Genomic DNA, 13,105 nt, shown 5'->3' on the forward strand with positions numbered 1-13,105 from the left:
AAACTCTCTAACCTTCTACCTAACACCCTTGGAGTACCACAAGGCTCTATACTAGGGCCCTTGCTGTTCTCCATCTTCATTAGCGACCTTTATACTGTCATCCCAAAAGTCAGCTGTATCTGGTATGCTGATGACTCTACTCTGATTTGCTCAGCCACATCTCCAATAGAGTTATAGTCAGCTACCCAGACCACCTTTAATTCAATAGAAAACTGGCTTTCTGAATGTCGTCTGATCCTAAATCCCAAAAAACTAAAATACTGTTATTTTCACCAACACGTAGGTCTACCACTTTCACCTTTACCATAAATTCAAATGATGACACAATAATCTCCCCTGACCCCTCTACAAAACTATTAGGTTTCATAATAGATAATAATCTAAAATTTGACCTACATGTTAACCAAACTATCAAAACCATCAATAAAAAACTAGGGTCACTTTACAGAATAAAAGCCTTCCTAACCCCTCCAGCTAAAATTGCCATAGCTCACTCTCACCTTCTTTCAACCCTTCTGTATGCATCCCCTCTACTCTTAAATTTAAACAAGACTGTCCTTAACAAACTCTCAATTTGCTACAACCACATTGCCAGGTTTGCCACTGGGCTGCCTTTTAGGACACATCATTGCATTAATCTAAATCAGCTTGGGTGGCTTGAACTACCCAGCCTAATCCAGTATAACCAACTGATTATGGCCTATAAAATCCTCTATAATACGGACAATACTCCTGCACTTAAAAATATTATCATCCCTTATAACAATTCTAGACTGCTTCGATCCTCTAACAAACTACTAATTCAGACTAGCAAAATTAATAACACAGCCGGTGACTCTCTCTTTGCAAACTCTGTAAGTAGATCCTGGGACTCTCTTCCAGCTGATATTACCTTACTTTCCACCTTAGGTCAATTTAAAACTAGACTCAAACAACATTTGTCACTTAACTGGCTATGTCAATGTATCAAGCCTGGCTAACTCTCTCTAGAATGTGTATAAATCTGTTAACCAGTTTACTGTGTAATTTAATTTAATCCTGACTTACGCACGGGGTTAACTCTAACCTGTGGAACTTGTTTAACTTGCTTACTTATGTAATCTCTGTAAATAGTCTGTTTGTAATATGTAATGCTGGTATTATGTAATGCTGTATCTGCTTACCCTTGGAGCTTTTCTCCCTGGGCCTCCGCTGAAAATGGACGTGCATCCAGTCGGACTATCCCGGTCAACAAATGTAAAATAAAATAAAATAAATAAAATGTTTAATGTAAAGCAGACTGTCATTTTTAAAGGAGACATAGCATATAAACTTGCATTAAAAGAATGACAGCTATGTATGATCCAGGTTTAACCTGTATAAGTGTGAATGTCACTCTAATTCTTTGATATCATTCCAATAATAACTTTTATATATGTAAAAAGCTATATTTTTATATTTTGTTTATAACATAGCATGTCTTTCCTGGGTGCTATTGCATGTCAAGTATACTATGAGTAACACACTACTGGACCATTTTAAGAACTTAAGATACCTCTTTAGTCCATTTGTTGCATCTTGTATTATATTTAATAGTACATTACCCTACTATGCCAAGATATCATAAAGTGTGCCACCTAAAATAAGTTTCATCATGATAATGATTAATTCTTAATGAAATTAATATTTTAACCTTTTAAACTTTAAATAAAAGTAAGTGGCTTTAATTTCATATATAGATAAAGGAACCAAACAAAGAAATGAATTATTTACTTTGTAAAAAGAACCATTCGGCACCTGTTCATAAGTATTCAAGCATTTCTTTAAATTAATAAGAATTCATAACCATGAAATACATTGATTTTCATTTGTCTTTCAGTTTTTTACTGTTTTTGTCTTTTATTAACCAACCATCTCCTGTTGCATTTATCCTCAAAGAAGTTGATAGATTCTAGTCCATTTCTTCTGTTTTTTTTTTTAAGATTTTAGTTTTCTGTGTAAAGTCCATTGCATCTTCCAATGTGTTAAAGATCTTCTTTCTTTCTGGAAGATGAATCCCTATTTTTGCTGGAAATGAGGTTTGTGATTTAATAGTGTTTTTTTTTTAAGCTTTTAACAAGTGGCACACATGCTTTTCTCTTTGACATCACTAATGTTGAATAGCTATAGTCAAATCATATAGTATTTTCTTTCATTTTAACTGGATAATTAGTCAATGCAGCTTTTAAGACTAAATCCTTATCTTGACTTGAGAAAAATCTTACAAATCACTGACCATAGTGAAGGTTTTATTTTTTTTTTTAAGATGAGCCGGAAAGTGATCTATGTGCCCTTTCGATGCCAAAGGAAAAAGTTTCAGGTACATTCAAAGTTTTAGGTAGCCAGATATTAAGGAATTGAATGATAATGTCTCCCTCTTCTTTTGCAGGAATCCTATAAATCTGAGGTTATTCCTTCTAGATTGTTTCTCTTTTATTTTTTCCTGGAATAACTTGTTTCAGAAGAGATTCAGTGTTATTTTCATTTTTAAGTAATCTTCCATCAAAATCAGACATCGCCTCTTATATATTTGAGATTTGTGATGATTGTTGTTTAAGAGATTCATTCAGTACTTCAATTTGTTTCTTACGTTCCTCTTTAAAATTGTTTATTTTGCTTTCTTATTTGTCTGACTTTGCAGATAACTCACTAATGTCACTTGTTTTTTTTTTTTTTTTTTTTGCAGTAAATATTTCAGCAGATGTTCAACTATAAATCCATCAGGTTTTGAAATGTTGTGTCTCAGTTTTTTAGTGAAAATCCTGTCACAGATGTTAAAATGAAGCAGAGCTAAAAACAGTATTGTTAACTTCTCACCATCTTGGCCATGTCCCCTTTATTTCTTTTCCATGTCAGAAAAACTGTATCTAAATAACCATAGTAGCTTGAGCTCTATTGCTTTCCTCCCTTTCCATATCAGGATAACATCATTTAAATAACCTTAGTGTGTCTCCCAGAGTTGCTGAAAATATAGAAGAAAAATACCTTTTTGCAACACATAGTCATGATATATGCTATGTCATGAACATTCTCTAACATGTCTCTATCATTTTGTTTCCAAATTCATTATTATGAAAAAGAAAATGATACCTAGAAATGTCTAGCAATTACCATAGTCCTATCTTTTGTCTTCTTTGTCAGCATAACACACTGGTTCAGACAAATCCATAGCAATAAAAATATATATGTGGCCTGTGATGACTATAAATCAAGGTTCTCTACATTGGTGTTCCAGTAATATATCAGAATTGCCCTCTCCAAAAATCAAACTCAGTCTATTGATATTTATATGTCTCCTGTCCTCAGTGTGTTTCTGTGAAGATCAAAGCTATTCGTACAATACGTCATCAGGTTTTCAATACACAGCCCACCTGTCTACAAAAATACAGGATACCTGCCAAAGATGGGAGCCATGTATGCTATAAGGTAACTGTTTACTCCATTATTTGTAGAATCTGCTGGTGTCATGATACCAGGTGGCCACCTCCTCTATATTAATTACCACTTAAAGTAACAAGCCAGTTAAATCATATTGAAAGCTCAGTTTAAGAATATTAACTTTAAATCCATCTTCAGCCAAGCAGCATTACTTGCTTTATTACTCCATCTATGGCTTGGTCACAGTTGCCTTCTAAATTTATGCTTTTGTGCAGGCCCTCATTTGGATACCTCAAAGTTGCTAAAGGCTCTCATTCCATGCCTGCTACTTTTTGTATGCAAAGATGAATCTGGAGTAGTTTAAATCTTCCAGCTGGTGCTGGTAGTCCTAGGAAGGATTCAAGTCAATCTACCAACAGACATGTCTTCTATTGTCAGTAGATCAAAAAAAAATTGCCAAAACAAGTCTTGTCATAGTTTGAATGCACTCCTGCAAAGTATATATTCCTGCTCTGAGGTTGTACAAAAGTGGAGAAAAGGGAACACTGTCACTGAAATGTGCTTTGGCACATTTTCTCTGATCTATTAGCAGTTGAAGAAATGGATATCAATAGATTAATTACATCCCTCCTAAGAATGCTTCATTTCTGTGTTCTTTCATTCAGCTGTCAAATTAGATACTTCTGCCTCTCTAATATCTGAAGCCTCTCTTGCATTTTGCTAAATGAGCAAAAAACAGACATAACACCCAGGTGGCCAGATGCACAGCATCCCCACCCCTTGCCCAGCTGTTTCTGTGCCCTCCTTGACCCTCTTTGAAGATAAAACATAAAATAAAAAAATAATAATAATTTCCCCCTTTAATGTGTAGCAAACTGCTTGCTACAAATGCAGCAAAAGTTGCTACTGTTTATATCATGCCTGCATGGAGAACTACATTGCTCATGTTTGAGTTAAAAACAAACAAAAATAAATAAATACATTATTTTTATAAACTGTAGCAAACTGCTTGCTGCCATTGTAGCAAAATAGTTGCTATAGTTTATACCCTACCTGCAAGGAGGACTATAATGCTCATGCTTTAGTTAAAAAAGACATTTTTTTTTAACTTTTAAACTGCTTCCTAAAGTGCACAGATTTGAAAATAAATGCAGTACTGGCTTTTAAAAGACGATATTGTATTAGAGATCAGTACTGGCAGATCATGTCTCCCCAACATGTTACCCTTCTCACCCTACCCTAGCTATGCTACTGTGTTAGGCCAACATATACCACTACCGGAGAAGCCAATTAAATAAGCCATTATATAACAGCAAGCATATTAAGCCTCATCCTGACTTGCTTTTCAATAAAGATACAAATTTTAGGGAAAAATGAAATATCTAGTCACTGTTCCCTCTACTTCATTGCTATAAAATAGATGATCCTTACTAAGTATTCATTATTTAGCTGTGAAAAATATGCAGCTTACAACTCACTCACTCATCTATTGTTTACTTTGTGCATTCTTTTCACCACTTTTTAATTAATTTGATTCCCTTCTGAGGCCTGAGAGAAATAGGCGTTCAGGGCAGGCAATACCTTAGTTTGAATAAATGACTGCAAGCCAGCATTTCCAATATTGTATAATATATTTGTGCAATGAATGTCTCCCCTACTCAGTCTGTTTTCTATATTATTTGCCTTTCTCTGCAGTTCAGTTCATGTTCCAAATCTGAGACTTTTTGCTTCTGCTTTATGATGCTCAAGGCCTACTTCCATAGGTCTCAACTTCTTAAGAGGCCAATGTGGAACAAAGACTCTAATAATGTGTGACAAATGGTCAAAATGTGGAACACCCTATTTTCGCACTGTGCGAAAAATGCCGTTGACATGGGGGCATGATAGAACATCTGTAAAATTCAATAAAACCACTATTTTTATAAGGAACAGAACAAAAATGAACCAAAAAATCTAGCCATTCTGCAAAAATCTGTACATCTGTGAGGCATACCTCTCAACCTCTTAGTGCAAGAATCTGGATAAAGCCTAACATAATAGGGGGACACAAAGCACAAAAATAGAAACATTTTAAATATTGCTCTTATAAACTTAGAAAGTTTGCTAGAATAACAGGATCTGTGTTAGCATACATTTCTGAAGGATATGTGTTTCCTTACACAGTGACAGCTGTGTCTGGGAAAAAATAAATAAGGCATTGTTAAATGGTGTTGTGGATCTTGCTGTTTCAGCAATTAGCATCTTTTGAATTAAAAAAAAAAATGATCTAGTGTGACCTTGATGAGACTAGTACTTTGGAACAAATCATGATGTACTGAGACTTTTTTTAGTAGGAAAACTAGCCCTCCTATCCCCCAAGGATTCTGTTAGTAAACAAAGTAAGCTGACTTGACAGGATATGAATGCGTCATTCAAGGATACGCAGAGGTTTCACCTGCAAGAGGACCCCTCACATTGGTTTGTATATCATTATGCCAATTGGTAGTGGTTATGGTATACAAACCAATCAAAACCTGTGTTGCAGAGCCAAAGCTGTTCAATGCGGAGAAGCAGAACAGTGGCTTCATTCGTTGTTAAATGCAGAGCGTTCTGCATAATCCGGAGCATTTGGCTCCTCAGCCTGTTTCTTAACTGTGATATGCATATGATTCATCTCAGATGTAAGGGCTAAGAATTCTTACTGCTGGTGATTCAACCACAATCACATTCCTTTCATTCTTTCAGCCACACTATCCAAAATAGTTGTCATTTTTTCTTTAGTTATTCTATTACTTCAAATGACATACATTCTTCTTCCAGAAAATTCTGTGCATTCTCTTCATCTGTTAAAAAAGATACTTAAAGCCTCTGAGACAAACATTATGAAGAGATATTGAGGATGAGCAGCAGGAATTCAGGGAAGTTACTCCCCTGCCCACACTCATGCAAACACAGATTTGTTAGTTTCATATGATTCATTATTACCTGCTTACCATACATGCTGCAAAAGAAGATGCTTATGTGGTTTATTGTACCTAAAAATGGTGGAAAGGGACACCTGCCATGCTATTCCACTTGCAGAAATAATAAGCAAACAAACATTTTATTGGTTTGGGAAAGACTAACGCATGCAATGTGCCATTTAAATCAGCAATCTGCACAGCTTATCATGTACACTTTTCTTGAGTCCCATCTGTTCAAATTTTATTGATCAACTTTCCAAACAGACTGAATTTTCATGCTGTGAGGGAGACACAATGCTACATATCAAAAGAATGTCTTTAAAGTTTGCTGTGCAGTTTATTCTTTTTAGTTTACTGATAATAATTTAAGAAGTCACATAACTATGATAGAGCAATCCTTTTCACAAAGTACTTATTGTTTTTCTTTCTCTGTGGTTATATGATCTCAAAGCTAGTATTTATAAATAGTGGTGGGTACGAGGAATGCATCTCCCAACATGATGGGGTACATGGAATTTACCTTTTATAGGAAAGCTATGCAGAGAATTTTCTAAAAGTTCAATATGTTTGGGATTTGATGTGGTTCCTGTTGCAATATAGCATGGTTTCAATGGGTTGAGTTCAAAGCTGTGGTACAAAGTCAGGTGGAGTTCAAATGCTGTAATTGACCAAACCAGGCTATAGTGTTCTCATGGTTAATGGCTATATTAGTACAAGCTGACCCACCAAGAGCAGGTTTCCAGATCATCTATATTGTCCATTAAGTATTTTAATATTTCCTGTTAACTGTTCTTTTGCCTAGAATATACATGGTGATTATACTTTATGCTGACTCCAGAAACTCTGGTTTGGCACTCTTAGCTGATTATGTGCAGTTTGTTCTTCTGACACCATGTTTTCACTTTAGTTGTGTAAGTAGAAAATCTAATGTGGCTATGATCTGATGAAAGAATTGTTTATGTCTTGCCGTGACAATTCTGATTTTATCCTGCAGCAACATAAGTAATCTTCAAATCTCACTTTTCTATGTTGCTAAGGACTGAACCCTTGATAACATCGCTGCCACAGGAATTCTATGCTGTGAAAGTAGTCTGCTACTTCTGACAGCAGCTGCCTCATTTTAAAACAAGCGTTAAGACCAAAGGTTGTAACAGTAGTTTATTATTTCACTGATTTACTCCATTACATTACTTCAAATAAAACTACAGGTTGATTTACTTTATATTCATCAGCAATTGGATCAAAAATGAAAATCTACTACTAAATACAATGAAAACTAAAGCTATGTTCTTTGGTACTAATGGAAAACTACAGAAAACACCAAGTTAACTTAAAATCTTCAATCACAGCCATTCCCCAATTGAAAATATCACTTCCTTCAAATCTGGCTAAATCCTAACTTAATTTCACTCTAAACTTGGAACGAACTCAGAGTGGTATTCATAAAGCTGGCCTCCATTTGTGCATAGCATTAATCTGCAAAGAGAGGCACCATGTTGTTCGGCAAATAAGGTCAGCCAAAGTTGTTCACATTGACTATGGAAACAAGGAGGTGTTTTGCTAAACACGTCTACCTATGGCAAAAGCATAAAGTACGTAAGGAATAAACTTTAAGCAGTGACCTATTACATGGATAAGACACCATAGACATTGCCTTATTACTGCAATTCATAGCGGTAAATGTAAAAGAGTCTCATTTTCATACAAAACGCGTAAAGAACCCTGAACATAAGTGTGTTATTCAAGAGTACCAGATTACCTGAGGATTACTTGAGTTAGGCTGCAAATTAGTTAGATAGATTAGAGATATGGGAAATTAATATGGAACAGTCAAATAAGATGAGTTCACTTCAAGAAATGTTTTTTTTTTCATATGTTGAGTATATTACTATAATGCTATAAAGCTATCACTGGTAAATGAAAAATCATGACAGCAGCAGCAGTGGAAATAATGAGTGATAATTGAGCAAATAATTTACTTTCATGACTTTTACTGATTGTGCATACCTGGTAGAAATACTGAAGTGGCAAGGATGTTTTGTTGGCTGCACATGTTATGTCTTTGCTGGGAGATACTTAACCACTGCAGGTAGTAACTGTGTGTAGAAGCTAATGAAAGGCTGCATACGTTAAACTGCTTTTTTCACCTGGCTGGACTATGCATGTATATGTAATGGGGATTGTGTCACGTAACTTTTTTTTCTGATCATTGCGGGTGGTGTTAAACTGTTTTCATGTTTTCGCACTTGGTTGGAGTCTGCACGTGTGTATAATTATGGGGGGGTTCTGTCACATATTTTTTTCACAGTATGGCAAGTTCATGGATTGCAAAGTAGACATAAGAGGTGACGCTAAGTTTTTTTTAAAACAAATGAGTGGATGGTGCAAACACTATAAATCACAATTAAGCTTCATTGGCATACACAATTTCTTATTTACACCTCATTATAATTAATTTAATTGCACTAATTCACTGGCATTGTGCATTAACATAAATGACCTCTATGAATCGGTGCCTAGCTGTGCTTATTCCTAGACGTTGCAAATACTGTAACACATTCACACAATGACTAGAGATACCAGTCTCACTCTTTTTTGTATATTCTCCTTTTGTACTCCTGCCACTACAATTGCCACAGACAAAGATATCTTACTTGCCTAACTTGAATATGGTCTCTCATAGTAGCATCTGAAAGAAACAGCACAACAATCCAAGCCATCATCAACAGCATCTACTGCTTTATCGCTCTGTCCTCAAGAAAGGAACATCTCTGTATTACCCTAGAAGAAGCCATATGTCTTCCAGTCAAACAAAGTTCTGATCTCCTACTTGGGTTACAACTTCTCAAATTACTAAATAGTAAATCTCTCTCTTTTAGTTGCAAAGTTCAAAAGAAAACCTCCAAACTCCCATCTAATAAATCATGACCACTCAGGTCCACTGGCTCAGACTCAGAAACCAAGCTTCAGTGTACTGGTCACTGTTACTTCATGCTAGGCTGTTCTTCTCCCTCTTAAAGAAACACCCACATACCTGAAATGCCATTTGCAGCTGAATAATAGCATCTTCAAAATTAAGCTAAATGCAAGTTTCTCTTTATAGGATGAATATAATATAATATAATATAATCTTCATCACCCAACCTCTTACCTTCCCTCTCCTCTGAAAATAACTTTCAACAAACACAATTTTCATCTTTTTTATAGGGGGGGCTAACACCCTGCACCCCCATATAAGGGGGAATACCTCAATCCCCCTAACGCATATATGTCAATTCCATAGATGCACAACAGTACAGAAAGTGTAACAACCCCTCCTGTTTACTGAAAGTGGCTTTTAGTAACTCACTGTTCAAGCTGCCTTCTATTGAAATATAATCCTTTCACAAGCTTTCACATTTTCACTTTCTAAACAGCTTACGTTTTCCAGTTCTCTGATTTTACTTGTAAGGAATTGTTATAACGCTGTTTCAGGTAGCATAATGAAAGAATCTAAAATGTAGTATTACAGTCAGTAAGAAGTCATCTGATTGTTGAACAAAGTGCTCTAATTTTCTCCCTGAAGTGACTAGTTATACCCCTCAGAATTAGATGGGCTATAGAATGTACTTTTTGATTTCCTTAAAGACATACTAGACATAACTTAAATTGTTCTTTACTATTGCTCATAGATCTTTTAATGATGGCAATTTTTTCTGATTTCATATTCTATTTCTAATCACAGTAGGTATCTTTTTTGCCAAGTTTTAAGATGTTAGCCTGATAATGCCACAATTATCTAACAGTACAGTGGTGACCAGTTGGAAGAGAACATCGATTTACTGGACTTCCTCAGCTGAATACACATACTTTTTTCCTCTAAAGCATTGACAAACAGAAATGAATGAGTTGCGTTTTTAAGCATTCTTTTTCTGTCATTTCCCATCATGTTTAAGTGAGGTAAATAGTTCTTAAAGATGATCAAAAGTCAGTATTTTAGGTCAAAACCATTTGAAATCTCATTTGATGATCTTTCCTACATTGTATATCTCCTTAACAACACTGTAAGGCTATTTACATCATAGGAAAGATCATCAAATGTCTTGCAATAGAGATGCATTTTCTCAGGTCACATCATGTATATGAGAGTTGCATTCTTAGATATACAAAATTTAAGTTAATATAAAATTTGCTAAGAAAGTACATCTTAACTGCAAGGGATTCTGTACAGTTATCAATATGTATAATCAGAAACCCAGTGGAAAACATTAAAAATAGCTATAGTCATTTGAATGCATTTGGCTTGGCGAAAGAAGTCTTGTGATGGTAATTCTCATTAGTTTCCTGTAATTGCAAGAGGAATTCTAGTGATTTACCATCAAAACATTCACTGAGCGTTGCATTTTCAGATTTTTAACATTCAGTCTTTGTTCACATGTATTAAATATACTCAGTTAAACATTGTTGACCATTGTGGGCAAGGAAATGGTGGCTGAAAAACCCTGGACTCAGTATAATTAGAATCATAAGGGCACAGCAGTGCTTTCCCCTGCAAGATGTTTAGTTTATGTTTTTAATTCAATGGTTTTGTATTGTCTTGTGGCTTTTTTCCAAATATGTGCAGCTCATTGTTTGTACCCTTGAAATGTCACATTTTCCTTTCCAATAGCTACATCTACAAACAATTTCATGAATATTACAGCTGTCATTTTTCACATCCAGGCCAAATAAATGTTTTTAATGACCTAAAACTTGACTTTTCATTCTCTGTGGTAAACTAACACTAACAGTGTTTCTTTTGCATGGCCAATAATATAATATGCCAAAGTTTAATAAAAAATATTGATATCATCAACTTTAGAAAGTTTCATTTGGCTTGAGAAATATAGCCACTAAAGTTTGCCATTTTCAATATTTTCACTCAATACTTACAATGTACAAAGTTCATAAATATATCTCACATCTATGAAGCTCCCCATATGTGATATCAACTCACTTGTCATGTTCTTGAGACATAGATGTTAAGAACTTCATCTTGAGAGGTGAATCTTGGACTCCATGTTGAGAACACATAGCAAGTGAAGTATGATCAGATAGTCCAGATCTGTAAGTCTTTGTACAATATGAAACTATCTGCTGCATGTACTGTTTGTTACAGAAAACAAATTATAGGAACACAAAAGCCACAAAATACTTAGCACTGCTACACAGTTAGTGAGCAGGAGCATGGTGCCTCTCTAATGAACATCTTTAAAAGCTATTACGCACTTCATTGCACCACATCATTTTGTGACGGTAAAGTGCACAACAGTTTTTAAAGCTGTGAAAATGCTTTGGGGTTTGTAGTGTGATGGCTACTGTTATTGTCCACTGTGAGACTAGAGCTTAACAGTACTGAAAGATGCATATCAAAACTTATGTAAGAAATATGCTTGACAACGTTGTCCTTTTCTTGAATTCATGGCTAATCATGGCACTCCATGCGTTATAAGATGTTTCATTTTTATGTTTAATAACACTGCACAAAAATAATAAAAATTCGATGAAGGAGCAGTAATAAGCAGAACAAATCAGATAAAAAAAATGTTGACTAGGTTACATGTAATGCATAACTAAACTACAGCTGTGATTACATATATACAGCTAGATTAGTTTCTGTGAGAAACAGCTCCACAAAATTATGTAGCTTATAGATTACTTTTAAAAAAGCAAATCACAATGCATTGTGAAAAAGGTATCAAATGTGAAAAGGAGAAAGGGAGGAGAGGGTACCGAATTAGGAAACTCCACAGTGACTGGTGCAATGACACTGGGAAATTTACATAATGGCTCTAAATTTTGAATGAAATACTGAGACCTAAGATCAAAGGTGAATGATTACCATAATTCATATTCTAGGACATAAAAGCTATGATTGCTGCACTGCAGCTTGTCTTGGGGGCACCTTAGGTTGGGGATTCTGTTATGTAGGGACCATAAGTTGTATTCAATACGTGATTCTGGAGACAAGGAGAGAGAATGAGTTCAGAACTAACAGTTTACAAAAATTAACAGCAGAACACATCACACTGTTGACTATGGAAACATTTTTACTTGGCATTAACTACGCAGTGGTGTTCTGTTCTTGGGGATAGGGTGATGAAATAGCAGATTCTTTCAGGTGCTGCTTGCAGGCATCTGATGTTTGTTTTGCAGGGGTTCTGTTTTTTTTTTTTTTGCAGTTATGAGAGGAAAACTGTATTAAATCTCAGAGAATAAAATGACATTGCTAATAGCTGCTTGTCTCTCTCTAGTTAAAATAGGCATTATCCATGTCTAGGAATGCCGTGTATCCATTTAAACTTTGATTTGCTCAAAAATATCTCTAGAAGTTTTGATCTAGCAAGATATGCAAACATTTAGAGAAAGAGGTTTGAGGGGATTATAGATGTTCTAGTTGTGTGGGATGAAGTTAAGTTTTTGAGTAGTCCCAGAGACCATTTAATTTTTTTTTTTTTTTGGGAGGAGATTGAGAAGAATTTTTTGAAACAGGCATAGACAAGGAACAATTTTTGGTAGTGAAGGAGAAGGCCTGTATAGTAGAAGAAATGACTGTATCACCAGTGCATATGATAGTCTGCAATTTTCAAAGTTCTGTGTGTAGCCTGTTTATGAAGAGTGAGAATACTAAGGAATGTTATGCAATGTAGAGCATTACCTTGGTTAAGGAGGCCAGTGGAATAAAAGGAAGGGCAATGTTTAGCACATTAAGACCAGCTGGTTGGATGCTGTTTTGCTTAGGTTACTGA

This window comes from Protopterus annectens, chromosome 6.part0 (assembly GCF_019279795.1).
Source record: "Protopterus annectens isolate FY-2018-M chromosome 6.part0, PAN1.0, whole genome shotgun sequence".
NCBI lineage: Eukaryota > Metazoa > Chordata > Ceratodontiformes > Protopteridae > Protopterus > Protopterus annectens.